The sequence below is a fragment of the Symphalangus syndactylus genome, chromosome 12, assembly GCF_028878055.3.
Source record: "Symphalangus syndactylus isolate Jambi chromosome 12, NHGRI_mSymSyn1-v2.1_pri, whole genome shotgun sequence".
NCBI classification, from domain to species: domain Eukaryota; kingdom Metazoa; phylum Chordata; class Mammalia; order Primates; family Hylobatidae; genus Symphalangus; species Symphalangus syndactylus.
The window spans coordinates 63315275-63338394 of NC_072441.2; the positions used below are offsets into that span (position 1 = coordinate 63315275).

Genomic DNA, 23120 nt, shown 5'->3' on the forward strand with positions numbered 1-23120 from the left:
CAAACGGAGTCCGAAGGAAATGGGTTGTTAAAGGCGTTCGGGCCCTGCTGCTTTAGTGAATAGTTCACACCCGTTTTCGCAGCGGAGATTTTGGCCACTGGGAAGAATCAAGGACCAAGTTTCTGATTGGGATTAGCAGTGACAGCCTGGTCTTTATCCACTACACAGATTTCCTATCGGCGGGGAAATAAGAGGAAAAATGGGAAAGGAAATTCACGAAGTCTAAGTTGTGTGGTTGGAAAGTCCGACTTTATGACTCAAGTCCGTCGTGGAAGGGATGAGAGCAGGACCTGTACCTAGACTTTTGACTTAATATTTTGGCACTGCCCTTGTGGTAGGGAATTTGCAGCGTTCTAGTTGTAAACTGGAAGGACATTCATTCTGCAACTTGTACCTCTTGCTTGATCTGGGCCCAGAGATAACTTTACATGTATCTTTAAACTTATTTTTCCAAATTGTTGTGGTTACTTTGAACACAGTTTGTTTCCAGAAATTTTAGCAATCTAATATAACTCAACCCTAGGCTTTAAAAAGTCTGTTTTTTATTCTATCATTCAAATCATTTACAGAAGAGGAACTATTGTCTAGACAGCTCCTCACCCACCCAAAGTTAGCTGACAATTCAATTTTAAGTAAGTGATTTGTGGTCAATACTTCCTACCACCACTCCCAACCGTGGGGTTCTCTAGGGCACAGAGTAGGTCCTAGCCAATTTATATTTCTAGCAACTACCAAAGTGCCTTGTAAATGGTGGGGACTTGGTACATATTTGTCAAATTGAATTCCCCAAGAAGCATCTCTTTGCATTGCTATCTGCTCTGGAGTTTCAACATTTCTTCTTTTTGAGCCCAAGATGCTGCTGTGATTCCTAAGATGAGGAGTGAGGAAAAACTGAGCTCACCATAGAAAACACTGCTCATTTATTCCATAGGATTTCCACCTCTGGCTCTCCTGGGCACAACAGGCACCCATGTCCTTTACTGTCCCTTCATCTTCCGTTTCATCTCCTGGTCAGTGCCAGGCAATGCAGGCAGTCACTTATGTTGTGAGATGGCAAAACTGGGCAACCACGTAAAATTCTCTCTCTTACAAAACTCCAGAACACTGGAATGTGACAGCCACCTCATTATTTTGCATATATATTTTGAGCTGGTGATTAGAGTAGCAGTATAATCAATCATTCATGTATTTAAATCTTAGAATGAGACAGACGGCTTGCTGCAATGATAGCTCATGGAAAGGCAAAGACCCTATTTTTAAAGACCAGATGTTTCATGTACTTCTATGTCTGACTTAGAAAGTGATTTATTCCTTCTTTTGCAGGAATTAGTACTGAAATTAATATTAATCAATGGCAAGGAAGACCAGAGCAGAGGATAGTCCTGTGACAAATGGTCACAAGCTTCTCCCAGCTGTGAAATATCTTTCCTTCATAAGTGACTATTTCCATTCCCTTTCATGTATTTGCCTTGTCTGGAAGACTTTGATTATGTGCTTCTTAGGACATATATAAAGCCCTTACTTTGTTTTTGGGGCCCAGAGAAGTTTAGCAATTTGTTTAAGCTCACATAGCTAGTTAGCAGCAGAGCTGGGCCTAAAATCTTGGACCATTTCCAAATCCAGTGTTTGCTTTACTGTATCACACTGTGCAACGCTTATGTTGATCACTGTGAGTACTTAATAGACTAGATTTCTAACAGCAGCCTATTTGCTTCTGATTGCCGACTAGTTCACTTCAATTCATATTTATCTTAACTGAAAACCACTCCTTCTGACGGCTCGTCTGTTGTCTATAGAAAATGAGTTGGTGGGCTCATTCTAGCCCTGTTGGACAGCCGAACCCATCGCAACAAATCAATGCCAAAAATGGCATTTCAAGAGGAAAACATACTATTTATTTAGTACCCCCAACGGAGTAGCTCAAAGTGATTTGAAAATGTCTCATTAATCCTCATGACACCCCTGTGGGATAATAATAATATTATTATAATGTTTAGGCGTAGAACTGTGGCAAAGCCAACAGCTTCTGTGAGCACGTGCAGGATTTCCTCATATTTCAGTCTGTAATACTAGAGCCTGACTAAAACCATCAGGTTTGCAAACAGCAAGGGTGAATAAATCTTGGTGTTTGGCCTTTCTGTGTTGCTCTAGGCATAGTTTGTGTTTCCTACTGACCACATCAATCCTAGAAATAGTTCAGCAGTTGTTTGCCAGATGGTAAGCAGCATTTAGGATTAGCTCAGAAGTGTTTGAGAGTGGGACAAGGCAGGGCTAGAGATCCTGATCCACAATTATAGATAAATGAATAGAGAAACAGCACCTAGTAACAGTGTAAAAGCGTTCCTATTTCTCCACATCCTCTCCGGCATCTGTTGTTTTCTGACTTTTTAATGATCGCCATTCTAACTGGCGTAAGATGGTATCTCATTGTGGTTTTGGTGTGCATTTCTCTAATGACCAGTGATGATGAACTTTTTTTCATGTTTGTTGGCTGCATAAATGTCTTCTTTTGAGAAGTGTCTGTTCATATCCTTCACCCATTTTTTGATGGGGTTGTTTTTTTTCTTGTAAATTTGTTTAAGTTCCTTGTAGATTCTGGATATTAACCCTTTGTCAGATGGATATATGGCAAAAATTTTCTCCCATTCTGTAGGTTATCAGTTCACTCTGATGATAGTTTCTTTTGCTGTGCAGAAGCTCTTTAGTTTAATTAGACCCCATTTGTCAATTTTGGCCTTTGTTCTCATTGCTTTTACTCATGCAGTCTTTGCCCATGTCTGTGTCCTAAATGGTATTGCCTAGGTTTTCTTCTAGGCTTTTTATGGTTTTAGGTTTTGCATTTAAGTCTTTAATCCATCTTGAGTTAATTTTTGTATACCGTATAAGGAAGGGGTCCAGTTTCAGTTTTCTGCATATGGCTAGCCAGTTTTCCCATTTATTAAATAGCAGAGTCTTTCCTTATTGCTTTTGTCAGGTTTGTCAAAGATCAGATGGTTGTAGATGTGTGGTGTTATTTCTGAGGCCTCTGTTCTGTTCCGTTCCATTGGTCTATATATCTATTTTGGTACCAGTACCATGCTCTTTTGGTTACTGTAGCCTTGTAGTATAGTTTGAGGTCAGGTAGTGTGATGCCTCCAGCTTTGTTCTTTTGCTTAGGATTGTCTTGGCTATATGGGCTCTTTTTTGGTTCCATATGAAATTTAAAGTAGTTTTTTCTAATTCTGTGAAGAAAGTCAATGGTAGCTTGATGGAGATAGCACTGAATCTATAAATTACTTTGGGTAGTATGGCCATTTTCACGATATTGATTCTTCCTATCCATGAGCATGGAATGCAAATTAGTTCAACCATTATGGACGACAGTGTGGCGATTCCTCAAGGATCTAGAACCAGAAATACCATTTGACTTAGCAATACCATTACTGGGTATATACCCAATGGATTATAAATCATTCTACTATAAAGACACATGCACACGTATGTTTATTGCAGCACTATTTACAATAGCAAAGACTTGGAACCAACCCAAATGCCCATCAATGATAGACTGGATAAAGAAAATGTGGCACATATACACCATAGAATACTATGCAGCCATAAAAAATAATGAGTTAATGTCCTTTGCAGGGACAAGGATGAAGCTAGAAACCATCATTCTCAGCAAACTAACACAGGGACAGAAAACCAAACACCACATGTTCTCATAAGTGGGAGTTGAACAATGAGAACACATGGACACAAGGAGGGGAACATCATACACTAGGGCCTGTTGGGGGATGGGGGGCTAGGGGAGGGATAGTATTAGGAGAAATACGTAATGTAGATGATGGGTTGATGGGTGCAGCAAACCACCATGGCACGTGTATACCTATGTAACAAACCTGCATGTTCTGCACATGTATCCTAGAACTTAAAGTATAATATAATAAAAAAAGAACACCTAGTATGTGCACAGCATTGCTCTAGATACGGTGGGGATATGAAGTTTAAACATAGATCATGCCCTCATTGGACTTACATGCAGTTGAAAAGATAGGATATAAATCCATGAAAATTTTTACAATGCTATTTATTAACAATACGTGACAAGAGTACTAGAAATGTTACTTGTGATTATTTTGTCTATTCTAGCCAAGCTGGATGCCTGGCTGTTTCTCAGTTATACTAAATGAGTTCCTTTCTCAGGGTCTTCATACTTGCTCTTCCCTCTGCCTGAAATGCTGTTCCTCCAGTTTTTTTTTTTTTGTTGTTGTTGTTGTTTTTGGCTCTCTCTGTCACTTTAGGTCTCCATTAAAACTGTCAACTTCAGGGAAGTTGCCTTCCCTGACCACAACCACACTATTTCAAATAGCAATCCTTCCCCACCTCTGTTTGGTAACTCTCTAGTCTCTTACTTCCTTTATTTTTCTTCATTGCGTTTATTTACTTGACATTATATTTTATATTTATTTTGTTACTTTCTTATTGTGTGTCTCCTGCACTAAAAAATAAACTCCTTGATGGCAGAGTTGGGGCTTTTTGACCTCTGTATGCTCCAGATCTAGAAGAGTACCAGGCACAAAGTAGATGCTTAATGGAAGAAAGAAAAGGTACGGAATGAACATACAGACATGTGACAGTATTGTGTGTGTGTGTGTGTGTGTGTGCCGAGTGTTTATTTTGAAGAAGTATCTGTCTAGTTCTGGTTCATAGAACCAGTTAGGCTATACACATATACATACAAGGATTGTTTTTTAAGTGCCACTTCCTCCCTTTTTTTTTTCTCCTTCCCTTCCCACCATCCTGAAGGAGTCTGTCCTGCACTCCAGAATTATACTTTAAACTCCCCCACTTGATATTCTTCCTGCAGTTCCCCAAACTTAATATTTATAACACTGAACTCATTATCTTCTCCCCCAAACTTGCTTCTCTTCCTGTTTTTTTTATTTTTTATTTTGTGCTAGAATACGGAGTCATCCCTGCATCCTTCCTCCGCTTCCACATCTATTCGGTCACTAAGGGCTTTCCATTCCCCCTCCAAGCCCTTCTCAATTCTGTCCGTACCTCTCCATTCTCACTGCCACTGTCCCAGTTCAGGCTGCCATGACAGTTTCATAACAGGCTCCCTGCTTGCAGTCTCTCTTTTATGTATTTTATCCTCCAGGATATAGCTGAGTTATTTTTGTAAAACATAGGTTGGATCACATTGCTCTCCACTGCTGCCATGATAGCCAAACGCTGACCTGTCATTCTGGCCACATCTTCACACTACTTGCTGGTCCTTGGACAGATCATCCACTTACACACTGCTGAGCCATTGCTCATGCTAGCTGCTTATGCTCTAGCTTGCTGGATACTCCTTTCACCTTTTTCCCACTGGTGAATTCAATCTTCAAGTCCCAGCTTAGAGACCACTTCTTTTGAGAGCCGCACCTTCTTGTCAGTCATGATTACCACTTCAAAGAAGATTCCGTGTAACTGATAAATGAATTCAGTGATACTCTTTCTCTTCAGAGCTCTTATGGCATTTTGTTTAAAGCTCCATTAGAGGGCTTTATTGTACTATATTTAGGTGTGTTTGATATGATCTGTCTCCCTATAAGAATGTGAGCTCCATAATACTAATAGCTAACATACTGAGCAGTGAATACACTATGCTAAGCCAGGCATGGTGCTAACCACTTTATATGCAGTAACCTCCAACAGCCCTGTAAGGCAGATAATATTACTACTATAATAGTAGTAGTAATATTTCACAGATAAAGAAACTGAATGCAGGGTGGTGAATTCACTTGTGCAAGGTTATACAACTAGAAAATGGTAGAACTAGGATTCAAACCAAGAGGTTCACATCCTTAAGCCCTACTGTAGGCTACCTCTGTGGTGATTAGAGGCCTTATCTTATTCATCTTTGTATTTCCAGTCTCTAGTATTGTGTTGCTATATGATAAATGCTTTTCATATAGTATAAGAGAAGAAAAATGATTATGAAGCATACTAGCTATTTGCTAAAAAACTGATAGACCACGATGAAAGAATTAGTCCTGTTCCTCAATACAAGGGCTATACATGGGCTTTCCTGAATCTGTACCATTTTTTTTAAGAAGTAAGAAAGATGCAAGGTATAAAGAGAAAGTTATTCCAGAAGTAGATGTAGATATAGGTCCTGACTGGGACTAACATGGCTCTCCAGTATTGCCGTATCCTCAGAAAGACCCAGCAGTCTAAGTCCTTGTTCTCACGTGGCAGAGTGATTTTGAGAAAAACATTTCTAAGCCGAGCGCATTGGCTCATGCCTGTAATCCCAGCACTTTGGGAAGCCAAGGCAGGCAGATCACTTGAGGACAGGAGTTTGAGACCAGCCTGGCCAACACAGGGAAGTCCTGTATCCATGAAAAATACAAAAAATTAGCTGGGCATGGTGGTGTGTGCCTATAATCCCAGCTACTCCAGAGGCTGAGGCAGGAGAATCACTTGAACCTGGGAGGTGGAGGTTGCAGTGAGCTGAGATTGAGCCACTGCACTTCAGCCTGGGTGACAGAGCGAAACTCTGTCTCTAAAATAAAATAAAATAAAAATAAAATAAAATAAAATAAAAAGAAAAACATTTTTAGTCAGGGAAGATTGGAACTCTTATCAGCAAGTATGCCAACCAAAGAGTTAAAAGTACTGTGTGACTGAGCATTTACACAAGCCCGATTCTTTCTCCTTGAGCCTCTATATGTGAGAGACAGCAATCAGACACTGAGCCACTTGCATAGCCTTTTCGGGTTGTAGTTAATTTATTGAAAAAGCAGGCACAGTCACACCTCTATCATAGATAAGACATACAGTTAATGATGAGATAAGCTGTAAAGCCCATGTATGCCAGTTATTTATTTGCAGATGGGAATCTTCTCAACATTTGTAGAAACAAGTGAATGGCTTTAGAGTACTAGCAAACATATTACCTCTCTTTTAGCAAGATGTACACTACAAGTAATACTTTCACTATGATTTTTCTCAAAGTGGATTTGGCCAAGAATGTTTTAAAATGTCTAGAAAATTAATTTATTACCTCATGTTCCTTCTGTGAGGTACTTTGTTGTGAGGCTGTGGTAAGTCACAATAAAATTAATTTCAAGAACTAAAATGGATTATTTCAGTTATATGATTGAGTTGACATTAATGTGAACTGTTGAACATAAATTGACATTGTAAGCAAACACCCATGGGAAATTATTGAAACGCTGTAAGGTCAAGGATACATTTTGATTGAGGTTTTTGTATGACTATCTGGTGAAACCCAAAACTTATTAATCTGCAGGCATCATATTACAGTGTTATTACTTTGTCATTAGGTTTTGTAATTATGTTGCTAAAGCAATTCAAGAACATGTCTGTAGAATAGCATTACAATTTTATTGAGTTTTCATTACAATGATAGTAATGTTAATGAAAGTATATGAGGGCCCATAATGATCCAGTTAACACTGAGTATTATAATAACAAAAGAATATGAATATAATTCTTTGGGGATTTCATCATACCTGAGATATGATGCAATGGATACATTACTTGGTTATAAAATGGATGCAAATAAAATTCAACGTGTTATGATACATCCGTCCTTGCCTGACCCAGGCATAGCTGCAAGTATTGAAAGCTTTCATTTATAGGCTCAGGACAATTTAATTCTAGAGCCAATTTTAAACAAACTTATGGGAATATATCAGAAAATCTGATCTTCACCCCAATCCGTGGTGGAAGATCTAGAATCTTTCTTGCTGCTCTAAGCTCAGTGTGTCTGAAGTGGGCCCCTTATTGCCTATAAACGTTCATACTGGTTCTGAGCTTTCACCATCTTTTGCATGACAATAGGACCATGACTCTGCCTTAGCTTGTTACTGTTCTCCTTAGTTTCTCCGTTGATACTGAAGCCCTATCCTGAAACCTCAACTGTCTTGTTTGAGATTCCATTTTTATTTTTAGCCCTTAATAGGCTCTCAAAGGCTGAACCTTGCCATGACCTAGAGTCCTTATTTATGCCGGGTGAATGTCTTGAAGCTACACAGCTTCCACCACCCACCTGATTACCAGTATTGCCATTGCCATGGCCATTCTGTGGCTTGCATCCTCCACTGGTTTGGACCTTATGAGTGATGAGGCTTTCCCAACTTGCATCTGAATTTTATCCTTCCCTCTAGGATTTTACAGTTTGAGAAGCTGGCCACCCTTCTTGGGGACCTGTCCTAAAGCTGAATTTATTCTCCTAGCGTGAAATCTCACCATTCCCAACCTATTGAAGTCCTAGCATGCCTCACGACTGAGTTATGTATATAGGCATGCACAGTTAGAAACAGTAAACCAACTTACACTTAGGTTCATTGTTTATATAGTCATTTAAGTGAATTATATAATGAATAAATGGAGATATAGATCAGTTGTAAGGATAAATTGTCTTGATTTCCCACCCCCATCAAACTTAGGAATCCACCTGTAGCATGCCAGCCTTAGCATGCATGTGAACAGAACTTTCTGCCAAATGCTTTTATGTTGAAGATTAGCTTTCAGGAAAAGCCTGCAGTATGAACATATTTATCCATTATGTTATTCAGAACAAGCTAATGTAAAGATGTGCTGTAGTGTACTAGGAGGGTTCTAGCCTCGGATTCAAATTATAGTCCTCTGCCTTTTATCTATGGGGAATATGTTCTAAGACCTCCAGTGGGTGTCTGAAACCACTGATGGTACTGAATATAATTGCTGTCAATCATAACATGTTTCTGTTCATGTCTTCCACCCACAAATTTAATGCCTTTCCATCTTAACTAAGCACTTGTCATGCACTGTGGCTATAACTCTTGCAGTTTGAGGTATGACAGCAAAACTAGTGCAAATTTCTTTTTCCCTCTTCACAATTTCACACACAGAAGATTTGCTCTTACTCAGTATAAGATGTTTTTTCCTTATTAAGTTGAGGACTTTCACCTTTTCACTTTTAAAGGAAGCACTTTATAGCTTTTCTTTGGCATATCCAAATTTCCAGCAACACTACTCTTGCACTTTGAGGCCATTATTAAGTAAAATAAGTGTTACTTGAACACAAGCACTGTGATACCACAACAGTAGACCTGATAACCAAGTGGCTACTAAGCGACTCATGGGCTAAGTGACTGGAGTGGATAGCATATACAGTGTAGATACACAGGACAAAGGGAGGATTCACCTTCCAAGAGGGATGGAGTGGGAGGGCAAGAGATTTCATCATGCTACTCAGAACAGAATGCAATTTAAAACTTATGAATTGTTTATTTCTATAAATTTTCATTTAATATTTTCAGACCACAATTGACTGAGAGTAACTGAAATTATGGAAAGCAAGATCACAGATAAGGGAGACTACTGTTTCTGGAGTTAAAAATGCCCTTGAGAAATTCATTTTACCTCTCTCTGTCTTAATTTCTCACATGTAAAATGAAGAAAATAATTTCTAAGCCACATGCTACGAGTGTTGAATGAGATTATAGAGGTGGAAGTATTCAACTCCTTGCCTTAGATACAATAGGTGCTCAATAATTGCTTGCTCACTTATATTTTCTATACAACATAGATGCATAATGCAGGGAGGGTAAGATGCATTAGGACGTTCATACTTCTGATTGCAAAAGGCCATATGCAGTGCAAATCCTTCATCTTTGTGGTGTCTCGAAGAGGGACACAACTTTATGGCTTTAATTAATACGTAGTCCAAAAGCACCCACACTTAGCAGGGCTTACAAAATTAGTCAGAAAACAAAGTACATGCTTTAGAATCAGAACTCTGGCCTTTCCTGATTATTACTCCTATTTTTTTTTGGATGGAGTTTTGTCACCTAGGCTGGAGTGTAATGGCGCAGTCTTGGCTCACTGCAACCTCTGCCTCTCTGGTTCCAGCGATTCTCCTGCCTCAGCCTCCCAAGTAGCTAAGATTATAGGTGTCCACCACCATGCCTGGCTAATTTTTTTTTAACTTTAAAAGAGATGGGATTTCGCCATGTTAGCCAGGCTGTCTTCGAACTCCTGACCCCAGGCAATTTGCCCACCTTGGCCTCCCAAAGTGCTGGGATTACAGGGGTGAGCCACCAGGCCTGGCCCTATTACTCCTGTTATCTCAGTTTCTTCAAACCTTGTATGTAGCAGTTAGTAGGCATTCAAAAAACATTTGTTGCAGTCAACTTTACTTTTAGGTTTCTAGTCTATGCATTCATTTTGCAGATGGCGTAAGTACGGTCTCAAAATATTAAGTCACTTATATCCAAAGTCCAGCATTTAGTCAGTAGCAGAGTCAGGATAGAACCTAATGTTACTAATTTCCAGCCAAGTTAAATTGACTTCTATTTCTACATTTTTCTTTTCTTTTTCACTCATAATGTGGTGCCCTTTCTCTGTCCCTCTCTCCATTTCTCCTTGCTTTCCTTTCCACAATACCTATGCTGGCTACATACTGGGAATCTAAAATGAGCAAGACACGTTTCCTACTTTTATACATGCCTGAGACATCCTGCCTCAGCTGACCTCTCTGAACCCACCCCAGTCCTGCCTGCTTATGGCTACCTGACTGCACTGGCTAACTTCTCTGCCAAGATATATGGTTGCCTTCCTTTTCTTCTAGCCTTTTTACCCTTACAAGCATTTTTCAACCTCTTGATTTATTAGTCATCCTCTGCCCATAAATCAGGATTTCCTACCTAGACCTCCTCTCCTTTGGGTCCCTAAACCCTACTGTGGTGTCCTGGTGCAGTGGGAGGTCTTAGGCACAGCTTGAAATTCTGTCCTTTTGGTGGCTCTGCAGGTGGCCCCCTGCTGGAGAGTGCATGTCACCACTGCCTTCCTCAACCTCTGCATGTGGAGTCTGCACTTGACAAGATCAATGGTATGTGATTCTCAAAATTACTCTAATTGCGGCAGAAGCCTCAGCCACACCAGCTTAATGAGACCTGGAGTAGGTCTTAATTTCGATATGCCAATGTAAGCATGAAAGTATTTGCATGTCTAGCAAGTTATTTTCTACCCCACCTCTTGTCCTACTCCACTAGTTCTTAAGACGAGTTCTGCCTCATTTTCCTTTTGTTTAAACTGGACTACCTCCCTGCCAGCTCCTATCGGGATCTTCCTTGGGAGACCAGCCCTACTCCTTGTGTCACCAACTCCTGTCTATATCCTGCTCTTCAAGGGCAACAGTCCTGAAACCAGGGATCCATTGCCTACCCAATGTCAAGCTTCCTGATTTCTACTGCTATACCAACCCCAGTATGGATGGGAGTGGGCATTCTTCCCACTATGGATGTAGCTGACCTCCCCTCCTCTGCTATCATGTTGAGAAGATGCCCTTTGAAGCAAGACTACTGGCTTCAGAGATGGGTACAGGGAACATCACTTTCCTGCATGGAGTAGAACAAAATGGCAAAATCTGGAAGGAGAAATTCAATCCCTAAATGTCAATATCCACGAGATGTAGGAACTGACTGTTTTGTGGTAATACGTATTATTAATGGAGATAAGTGCCCTTTTGTGCCCAGATAACACGGGCTGCATAGCTTTGGGAGATAATGCATCGCTAAGTACTCCTGACACCCATTGCAAGGTTGATTTCTAAACAAATGGGCTGAAACTTAATTAGTTCTAATTCTAAAACACAAGGGCTCTGGGCCCACCTCAGCATGAAGAATGGAATCAAAGGTGCCAACTAAAGAGAATATTCCAGATACTCACATTGAAATATGTAATCTGAGAGTGTTTTAAGTGCATCTGAGTACTTTAGTGCTTCATAAGTGGTTGAGCTACATTATCAACCCCGGATATTGAGACACTAATAAGCAAACAGCTCTTACTTTTTATAATGCTGTGTGCCTGAGTCAGAGGAAATGTTGAGGATGATTAGAATACTGGAATACTCCTTTGTGGTTAGATGTTACTAAATCCCAATAGACTTTGGAGGTCAAAAAAAAAAAAAAACTTCAACTATATGCCACATAAAATCTATTATAACTGGGGTTTTCTGAGATCATTTTCCTAAAATAATAAACATAACAACAGAAAATTGACTGCATGAGAATGAAATGTAGAACATTCAGTTTGCCAGTTTTTTTTTAAATTACCTGATGAATGATGATCTCTTGGTTTAATAAAGCAACGTGTTTAGGAAACTCCAAAATAGATTGGTTTTATTATCTCTTTGTTTAGATGATGAGAACAGGGCTATATTTTTTTCATGATTACCTTCCTCAGTGCCTTGTATAGTGCTTTGTACATAGTAGGCCTCTATAGTTATCAATTGAGCATTTCATGAATTATTCATTTTCTATAATGACCAAAGAAGCCATTGCACTGATAAATTTTAACATAACTTTTTGCTGCCTGCATGCAGTCTTGGTCATAGTTTGCAATCATTTATGCCATTTCCTCCCATTTTAACATTTTTGTAATTTGTATTATGTCCCAGGTCTATGAAATTTCTGAGGCAGAGTATAAAGTGCAAAGTTAATGCTTCTTTTGCACACAAATATAACCCTCATGAGAATAAAGTCATGGATTTCAAACTTATATTTCAATGTGACAACTATATAAAGCCAGATTGATATATATTTTAAATCATTTTCCCTACAGCTTTATCCCCACCCATCTTTCCCCAAAGCCTCATAGCAGCTTTAGCAAGATATTTATTAATTTAGTTGCATCTTTCACATAGTATCGGATTTGTGTAAATGCAATAAAATTCATAACACTCCTGTATAATATAGGGCAGAGACAAGCAGGATCCTTCTGCTCTGAGGCTGGAATATAAAGTAGTTTCAGTTGCTGAGATAGATTAATTCTTTAGAGTCAGAAAACAGTCTTTAACTCCAGTCAGCCCAATTTCTGCCAAATAAGCAAGAAGATAAATACAAATACATCATTCTTTGAAGATAGAAGGCATATTGGGAATCAGACAACTTAATTTCAAATATGAAATATATCTAATTGATTTGCAATACTGTCCCTGGTGTACTGCCCATTGAAGATGCAATATTCTGAGGTTTCTGGACCTGTGACACCAGCTAGAAAAACATTATCTGCCACTTCTGCTTGAGCGATAAGCAGACATAGGAAAAGCATGAGGGATGATGATGCACGACTCTGCAACTCCTGTGGGTCACTGCACTTTATCAACCAGAGACTAGTAGCACACAAACCTATTATGGGGCTGATTTTGTCCTCAGCTACATCATCAATTGGTGTATGTGAATCACCTGACCCTTAATGGGAACCTTCATATACAGTCAAAGACAGAATTTAGATCAGAATGTGAACAGGCCAAACAGGCTGCCTCTGGCAGGAGGTAAATGTGCTCTTTTAGCCTATCTTTATCTGGCTAATGAAATAATATTACCAAGTAGTGATTTCTTTTCTTCTTGTGGTTTGACTTTGGTCATTTGTTTTTTCTTCTAGGACTGCATTAAATTGCAGGAATGGAACTTCAATTAATATTATAATAATCCTCATTGCTGACAGTATTTTTTAAGCTCATTATCATCACATTTCTGCATGATGTTTTAAAGATGCACAAGAGATTTAAAAATCCCTGATTAAATATTTCCAGTTCTTACTAATATAAATTAATACAGCCTAAAAGTGTTAATGTGATCAATGCTAAGAATAGCAACGTCCACAGTAAATATGCTGAACCATTGTAAATTGCAATATTTATCTGATTTATTTTCTTGAATGTTGTCTCCTACTCCAAACACATATTATTGGAGAGTTCTGCTATGTATAAGAGATGTCAGAAATAATTTTGGCCAGCTATATGGGGATCAATTTATGTGTCTATTATGCACCTACCAAATATTTAGCATAATGTATCAAAATAGAATGTGAGAATAGGTAATTTGTTAAAAAAGCAAAAATCAATACCATAAGTAAGTAAATAACTGAATTAAATTAATTAATGATTGTTTAAAATGTATTATTCGTTATACCTCTTGAAAATTGGGCAATTAGCAAAAAGTACTAATTGTACATTGTATGTCATATAAAATGTATAAAAACATAAAAGTACATTTTATGTTTTTATATATTTTTTTCATTTAAAAGTTGTGGTAATGGCTTATGAGGATACTCACTTTTTTAGACAGATTGAGGTTCTATCCTATAAATTGGAAAACTGACCTGAACATTAGAACTACTTTTGGAGTGAAGTTGGCTTAATAAAATTCTTAAACAGTTGTTTAAATGTGAAGGACTGGAGATAACATATATAAAGCAGTAAAGTATTTTATACAATATTGGCTCTTTTAAAAAGATGATTACCAATGTGTCTATATAATTATATATAATATATGCATGTGTATATATTTGAGCCTTTAAAAAAGATGATTACTAATAATAGTAATAATTATAGTTTTCTGGCGCTCTTAAATCATTTTGTTTCAAGATTCCTGTTAGCCAAATACATTTATAGTATTCTATTTTTAGCATAAACCTTTCCTAATGATATGAAGAGTGTTTGACCTTCTGAACTGATCCCAGAGCAGTGCAGAGCCTTGGTTGCCAAGCACTGAAAAGGGTATGTCAACCACCTCTGTTCTAGAGACAACTGGTTTTACTTTGATGTTTCTTAGTTTTCATGTTTGATATATCCCCTCTGCCAGAGAACCACAATTATTTTTCTGCATATGTGTTTGTGACATTTCTACTCTGGAGAATTCCTGTGTAATAAACTCCATTTCACAATTTTTTTTGAATCAAGTGGCATGGTCTAGACTAATGGACACATCTGCATATGCTCCAGTACATTTCTTCAGGGGTACCTTCTAAAATATTCTTATATTTTAACTGTCTTAGCAACAACATCATCACTCCCAATTATAGATCATGGGACTTCAAAAAGTTCATGAAAATTGAAAACACTATACATGGATTTCAAAATTTTGCTGCACAAAAAAACCCTGGTGTTAACTTGTTATAACATATCTGAACAGGATCTAGTTTGAGGCACTAAGAAAGATAAGACATCAATTTGAAAAGAGCCCCTATCAGAGCAACATAAATTCTGCTAATATTGAAGCAAGAACAAATACCAAGTTTACGGTGAAGCCTGGGTGGAAGAATGGTGAAGTCATTGATACTTTATGAAAAGTGTATGGACACAAGGCCGCAAAGAAATCAGTTTACAAATGGATAGCTTGTTTTAAGAAGTGATGAAACGGTGTTGAAAATAAAGCCCATGGTACCAGACCATCCACATTAATTTGTGAGGAAAAAATTAATCTTGTTCATGCACTAATTGAAGAGTGTAGATGATTACAGCAGAAATAATACCCAATACCATAGATGTCTCAATTGGCTCAGCTTACACAATTCTGACTGAAAAATTAAAGTTGAGCAACTTTCCATTCTGGGTGCCAAAACTGTTGCACCCAAATCAGCTCCAGACAAGAGCAGAGCTTTCAATGTAAATTTTAAAAAAGTGAGATCAAGATCCTGAAGCATTTCTTCAAAGAACTGTAACAGGAGATGAAACATGGCTTTACCAGTATGATCCTGAAGACAAAACACAGTCAAAGCAATGACTACCAAGAGGTTCAGTCAAAGCAAAAGCGGACTGACCAAGAGCAAAGGTCACGGCAATAGTTTTTTGGAATGCTCCAGTCATTTTGCTTGTTGATTTTCTGGAGCACCAAAAAGTGGTAACATCTGCTTATTATGAGAGTGTTTTGAGAAAGCCAATACTTTAGCAGAAAAACACCCAGGAAAGCTTCACCAGAGAGTCCTTCTCCACTCTGACAATGCTCCTGCTCATTCTTCTCAACAAAGAAGTGCAATTTTATGAGTGTCAGTGGAAAATCATTAGGCATCCACCTTATAGTTCTGATTTGGCTCCTTCTGACTTCTTTTGTTTCCTTATCTGAAAAAATCTTTAAAGGGCACCTATTTTTCTTCAGTAAATGATGTAAAAAAGACTGCACTGGGATGGTCAAATACCCATGATCTTCAGTTCTTTAGGGATGGACTAAATGGCTGATATCATCACTTAACAAAAGTGTCTTGAACTTGACAGAGCTTATGTTGAGAAACAAAGTTTATATGTTTAATTTTTATCTTTTAATTCAGTTTTTCTATGAATTTTTTGAAGTCTCCTCTTTAAAATTGTCTTCCTCTTATAAAGGTTTTTTAATTTTATTTTTAAAAATACTGAGACTATAAAAAAAGTCTCTAAAATGTACATCGTTAATTCCCATAACGTACTCTTTAGTTTTACTTAGTAACATAAATTGGTTAAAACAAAACATACAGAATTTCATATTCACAAGTTTGCCTAATATGATGTTTCAGAAAAATATTGTATGTTCTCTTAGTTAATGCTTATGTCTTTGCCACTGACTTGTTTACAGATTATTTCATTGGATTGCCCTCTAATTCCGAGCTTTTATAGTCTGAAATTCACCCAGTGTATGTGCAGGTCAAAGTCTGGAGGAGCTTTGGGGTAATAGGAAGAACTCAAGACTCTGTCTGGAGACATAGGTTTGAATTCTAGGTCCCTGGGTTCCTAAATCTCTCTGAGCCTTCAGTTTCCTCATCTATGGTAAGTGGATGACAATAATTAGTTTACAGGGTGACTGAGGATTAAATGAAATAAAATACTTTGAATACTTAGCAGTGCTTAGTACATATTTAATTTGACATAATCTAAAAGTGTTTGCCCAGGTTTGCTGGAAGTAAAAAATTGGTGCTCAACATCACCTCTCACTTGAATGGAAGAAATAGCCATTGGACAGAGACATCCATATATTAATGATTGGCTCTGGGTCTGTTTATTTTTATTTGAGTCGATGAATAAGTGCCCATACAGCACTTTGTCCACTACTAAGATTCTTATACTGTGTTAATTTCCATAGCAGCATTCCTACCTGCTGAGTTTCCTGGATTTGCTGAGCTAAACAAGTTCATTCACACCCAGTTCCACCTAGGATGAAGATCCATCTACAGGGCTGGAACTGACAGGGAAAACTTTTCATCCCATCTGAGGTCACCTTCACATACAGGATTCTGGCTGCTGATAAGTATCCTATCAGGAGAAGAAGAGAAAAATAATTTGACACTTACAGCCTGTCTTGAAAGATGAGATTCACTTATCAGCAAACCAGATGAAGAGAATCACTGAGCACAGAAATGAGATCTGAGCACACTAGAGCTCAACTAATGTATCCCTGCCCACATAGGGTTAGTCTCTACAAATTGCCTATTTCAGTTATTTAGCCCCATTTTTTCCCAGAGATGGTGTGTTTCACATAATCAATAGCTGCAAAATAAAAGCAGCATCTGCCTTGCCTTCTTTTCCTGTTACTTGGCTGTGGCCTCCTATCAATGTGACAAACAGAAGAAGAGAGAAGTAAACAAGAAATCAAAGAGATCTAGGGGAGATGGCTAACGTGGGGGTGAGGAGAGAAGCAAATACCGGTTTCACAACAGGTTGAATCATTGCCAAGGAACCCAGATTGACAAGTATGATATATTGTTGAGATTCTCAGTGGCAACCGTTGCCAGTTTTGCAAAAGAGCAGTGTTACTGGAGCCGGATTTGGAAAGCAGATTTTGTGAAAAGTCTAGGATTCTGCTGTCTCCTAGGACTTGGTTCTAATTTTGTCTTTGGGCTGTCCTCAATGCTCCCACCTCTCACGCATGTGTTCTATTTGGGGGCTTATTGTGGAGGAAGCCAGCTAATGCTACATCCAGAAAGAGAGAGGGAGAAAAAAAAGTCCAAATATATATTTTTCTTTATTGAAATAGAAAAACAAACTCAAAATTATCTGGATTTTATGTTTCCAGCCATCTTTAGTCACAGACAGAGCTCAGCAATCTGCTCACCTTGGCCCACTGAGAGCAGATATTTCACTGACAATTTTTTGCTCACCTGTAAAAGTTTGTCTCTCACCAGCTGAGTATTGGTTCCCCACCCTTCTCCTTCTTCAGACTCTACTCTAATCCCCATGCATTCCCAGGCTTCCTGGGGCTGATGTGGGAAGACAAAGGAGGAACCCAGGACCCTAAGAAAAGGCAGCCTTCTGATACCCACTGCTATGGGATCATTATAGGAGGGCCAGTACTTGGGTAGCTGTGAGATGCAGCATAACTGTGCTCTCTGCAGGCAGGGCTTCTCCCTCAGGCTTGAGTTGTATTTTTCATGAACTTGTGCTGGGCCTTCCAGTGCCCAGCTCTTAGTCTTAGAAACTCCTTTGCTGCTAAGACCTTTCAGAGTGAGGCCTGAGGTAAGAGCAAAGCTGAAGGAGATCAGGTGCCAGGCCTGCTCCAGTCCTGGTCTGGTCCTGGGGATGAGCATGTTGTGCAGGATGGTAGGTTGGTTCTCCCCATCTCGAGCCTTTGGGTGCTCTGGTTTCTTTGGCATATGGGTATGCACTGGGTTGGTCCCTAGGATCCTCTACCTGCCTTTTAGAATGTATGAAGTGGTCCTGGTTCCACCCTAATGTGAAAGAAGATCTTGCCATCGTATAGGCAAGAGCAATGGGTCCCAACACATGGCCTAATGATGGCCATCATAAGATGATCAGACCATCTTTTTGTTATTTGAGTTATAACAACAAAGTAGATTGAAGATAGGTCCACTCTGTAGAACTAAAGTCATATGCATTGCTTTTCTCTACTTGCCGAATTGCTGTCTAGCACCCCCTTTTCTCTATGAACTCCCCATCTTTTCAAGGGCATAAGGACCCCTTTTCTGGTTAGGAGAACATGCAGGAATTTATTTTGAATTTTCTCTTTATTTCTGATGCTGTGAGCACTTGGGCTTGGAGTTGGAGTGGTAGCTGGGTATTAGGCCTTGACTGGGCTTTCCTCGTTTTCGGCAGAGCCCAGCTGGCTTTGGCCTGGTTTGGAGATTCTCCAACCAAGTCCCACCCTCAGAGAGGTTGCCATGCTCTCGCCATTAGAGAAGCAGCAGGGAGTTACAGCCACAGCAGCTTTTGCAGAATCCCTAGGAAACCTACAGGGACAAAGCAAAGTAAAGGAAAAGGTCCTGGAGAGGTGAGATTTTCTCCATTTTCAACAGGAGTTTTAGACTACATTTTCCAAAAGTTGCTACAGCTCATACAACTGCTTTGCAAACTCAACATTTGAGTTTGGCCCATTGAAAAAAAAGTTCACTTACTACTACTTTCTGTTTATGTTGTGTTTCAGGCTTAGAGCCAGGCTTAGAGTTGTGATGAAAGGAAAGCTCTGACTAAAATAATATTTCTTGTCATAGTAGTTATTTTGTTTCGTAAGTGTTGACATGTAAGTTGTTACTGCATTTTACAGATGAGGAAACTGAGCCTTAGGACTCAGAAATATTGTAAGGAACACAGTAAGAACAAGACACGTTAGGCGTTATTATCCTAGGTTTAATCTGTTGCTATTTGAGAATGGCATAGAGAGAGACAAAAGCTATTACTTAGAGAAAGCTGGCTGCTCTCTTAGACCAGCTTTGAAGGATAAGGACCCTGGTTAGGCCATCACAGTCTAAGTCCATAGTTCTCAGTCTTTGGCTTACATCAGAATCAGCTGTGGAGCTTTAAAAAATAGAGATTCCTAGGTCTTATCCCATACCTCCCAAATTAGAATCTCCAGGGACAGGTCTTGGAAGTCAACATTAAAAAAAAAAAAATGAAAAAACAAAATATCCTTGGTTGAGTGATACTGTTGGGCAGCAACTTTGGAAACGATCTAAGGTTTTACCTCTAATTTTGGTCCTGAAAATTCCTTGCCAGAGGTAATAAGTCTTCTGGAGATGGACTCACATTAACACAATTATGACATGTGACTGATACATGGATCAGAGTGAAAACTGATAGTGAGAACTATCTTGTTGTTAGCCTAACAAGACCATCAGGCTCTTGTTGGTGGAAGGTTATGCTTTTCCTCGAGGCTGCATGTAGCCAGGTGAGCAGAGACCAAAGGTGGAGAAAGTGGATGATCATGAGAGGCAGGACCATCAAACATGGTGACCCTGAGGCATTCGTCTTGCTCAGAAGGTTCCTGCTGTGCAAACAGAATACTTGTGTTCATGGGCTTAGATGCATCACCAGATTTTATCTTTGACCATCCTGTTTACGGGTGCCTTATTCCCTATCCCCATTCTGAAAATAATTATTTTTATTAGATACAAAATACAGTATAGTTGATTAGATTTGCTGTTTTCTAGTTAAAGATCACAGCCTAAATGCTCATAGTTAGCAAGAGTTTTAGATAAACAGGCACTCTTATACTTGACTTGTTACTGGGAAATTAGCACAATCTTTTGATATGAAGTATTGGTAGCTACAGGGATAATTTTTGGCACTATTAACAATACTGAAAAGTTGGAAGCAAACTTTACGTCCAAGAATAGAAGTAGATAAATTCATTATTGTATATGCACACACAAAATGGGCTGATATATAGTCATAGTTTAGAATAAAATGTAATTAAATGGAAAATACTCATGATATATTGTTATGTGATAAAGCACATACAAATTTTTGTATGTGTGAAAAGAGGTACACCAAAATGTTAATGGTAATTTTCCCTGGATGGTTTAATTATGAGTGTTTTTATTTATCTACATATCTACTTTAATTTTATCATAATAATTTTTTTTTTTTTTTTTGAGGCGGAGTCTCGCTCTTTCCCCCAGGCTGGAGTGCAGTGGCGCGATCTTGGCTCATTGCAGGCTCCGCCCCCCTGGGGTTCACGCCATTCTCCTGCCTCAGCCTCCCGCGTGGCTGGGACTACAGGCGCCCGCCACCTCGCCCGGCTAATTTTTTTATATATTTTTTTGTAGTGGAGACGGGGTTTCACCGTGTTAGCCAAGATGGTCTCGATCTCCTGACCTCGTGATCCGCCCGCCTTGGCCTCCCAAAGTGCTGGGATTACAGGCATGAGCCACCGCGCCCAGCCCTATTGTAATAATTATATATAAATTTTATCATAAGAAAAAGCCAAATAAGCATTATTATAAAAGTCATAATTCAGATTTTTCTTCCTGACATTATATGTGAGTCATCATGACTATTAATATATTTTGGGTGACCTTCAAATGTAGTTTTGAGTTTGTGTTATTTCTGTGAATGATGGTTGTCATCCCTTACCCCTTTATCTAGACTACCTTCATTCACAGAAGTCATCTGAATTCAGTTTTGGAGTCTGTTCAACTTCTGGTGGTGCATACACAATTTAACCACTGTGATGGAGATATTCACTCAACAAACATTTATTGCAGACTTTCTCTTGTAGACTTTAAGGGTGTATATTTGAACAATATATATTACTGCTGTAAAGGAGTCAGGTGGGGATATAAAGAAATGTAAAACAAATAATAAATAATTTATTAGAAATAGGACTATGAGATCCTAGAAGAGGGAGTGACTAATTTTGACTGGGAAAATAAGTCTTAATAGAGGAGGCAACTTTTAAGCTGAATCTTAAATGAGTAGAAGTTTTCCAGGTGAGGGAAGGTGGGAGAGCATTTCTAGGAAGAGCAAACAACTCATGCAAAGACACAGAGTAGTGAAAAGGCATTGTGTGGCATGTTGAGAAGTTTGGTGGGGCTGGCGCTTGGGGTATTACGGAGAAAGGAAAGGAGATGAGACTAGAATGAGAAATTAATACCAGATAGTAAAGTGTTTTGTATGCCATGTGACAGGATTTTAATTTGATCTTTTGAGCAATGGAAATTGGCAGTAGTTTATAAACAGGAAAAAGACGTGACAGAACTATTTTTAAGGACATAACCCTGGGGAGGATGTGGAAAATGGAATAGATTAGGGTAGAGGCTTGAGGCACAGCAGATAGTTGGGAAGCTTATTGTAGCATTAAAGATGAGAGATAATAAGGGCCTGGCCTGAGTCAGTGACCCTGGAAATGGAGAAAAAAGGCTTGATCTGAGAGGCCTCTAGTTAACAGGGAGAAGATTTCCCCATTCCCCTCTTATGTATTGTAGTTCTTAATATACTTTCCATACTCTTTTAGAGATGTGAACCTCCATATTGAATATTTACTCTGCCAACCCAAATTTGAATCAACGCATGAGCACCTGTGTTTGACAAAGCCCAGTGGATCCAAATCCAGTTTGCATTGAGTATGTCCCAAAAAATGAGTAATGGCTGCAGTATACAAAACAAAACCACCCCCGACTCACATGTGTTTCTGTGATTCCTTAAGATGCCGGAAGAAGATGAAAACAGTTACCAGTGTTGGCTTTTAAGAAAATGTCAGATCCAAAACATTCAACCATATTTTCCCTCTGACTCAACATGCCTGTAGTTTTTAGTGAGACACCTTTAGAAATCATATAATCCTTTTGGTTGAGAATTCGTCATTGAATAATAAGAAGAATACAAGATCTGAATTCATACAGACCCGAATCTGTAATAATTGTGTGTCTTTGGGTAAGTTACTTAATTTCTTGTTTTACTTATTTGTGAAATGGAGGTATTCATATCTATTTTGAAAGGCTAATATGAGAATTACAGATCATATATGTTAAGCATCTTGTACATTCTTGGTCTACAAAAATAGTTAGGGCTAGGTGCGGTGGCTCATGCCTGTAATCCCAGCACCACTCTGGGAGGCCAAGGCGAGTGGATCACTTGAGGTCAGGAGTTCAAGACCAGCCTGGCCAACATAGGGAAACCCTGTCTCTACCAAAAAATACAAAATTTAGCCAGGTGTGGTGTGCATGCCTGTAGTCCCAGATACTTGGGAGGCTGAAGTGGGAGAATTGCTTGAATCCTGGACAGGGTGGGTGCAGTGAGCCGAGATCATGCCTCTGCACTCCAGCCTGGGAGACAGAGTAAGACCCTGCCAAAAAAAAAAAAAAGAGGAAATAGCTTTTAATTTACTTTCAGAAGCTTGTTCTGGGCAAATGATATCTGAAGGATTGTGTTCATTTCTGTTTATGGCAGTTTAGGAAAGACACTGATAAGCTAAAGGCTTTTAGAGAAAGATGTCAAGGATGACAGAGTAGAAATAATTTTTGTGGTGCTTCCTCTTCCTGGTACCCAGAGCTATGTAAACTCATTCTATTTTCCTTATTATTTTTGCTGCCAGGAAACTCAGTGTCATATTTGAAATTCAAATTCAGCAACTGCATTAGCCCTTGAATTGGTA

At 38.9% G+C, this 23120-nt stretch overlaps 1 long non-coding RNA gene across 2 annotated transcripts in view; it reads left to right on the forward strand.

Moving 5' to 3' along the window:
- LOC134733828 (uncharacterized) overlaps positions 1–19742 on the forward strand; it is a 63847-nt gene extending 44105 nt beyond the window's left edge. Inside the window, exons 2-3 of one of the 2 annotated variants that reach the window (XR_010117382.1) lie at positions 10793–10873; positions 13429–19742. This is a non-coding gene — a long non-coding RNA (uncharacterized lncRNA). Of the gene's footprint in view, positions 1–10792; positions 12822–13428 lie in introns of those variants that run through there. The other variant, XR_010117381.1, reaches the window with a different exon arrangement.
- Positions 19743–23120: the final 3378 nt, after the last annotated feature.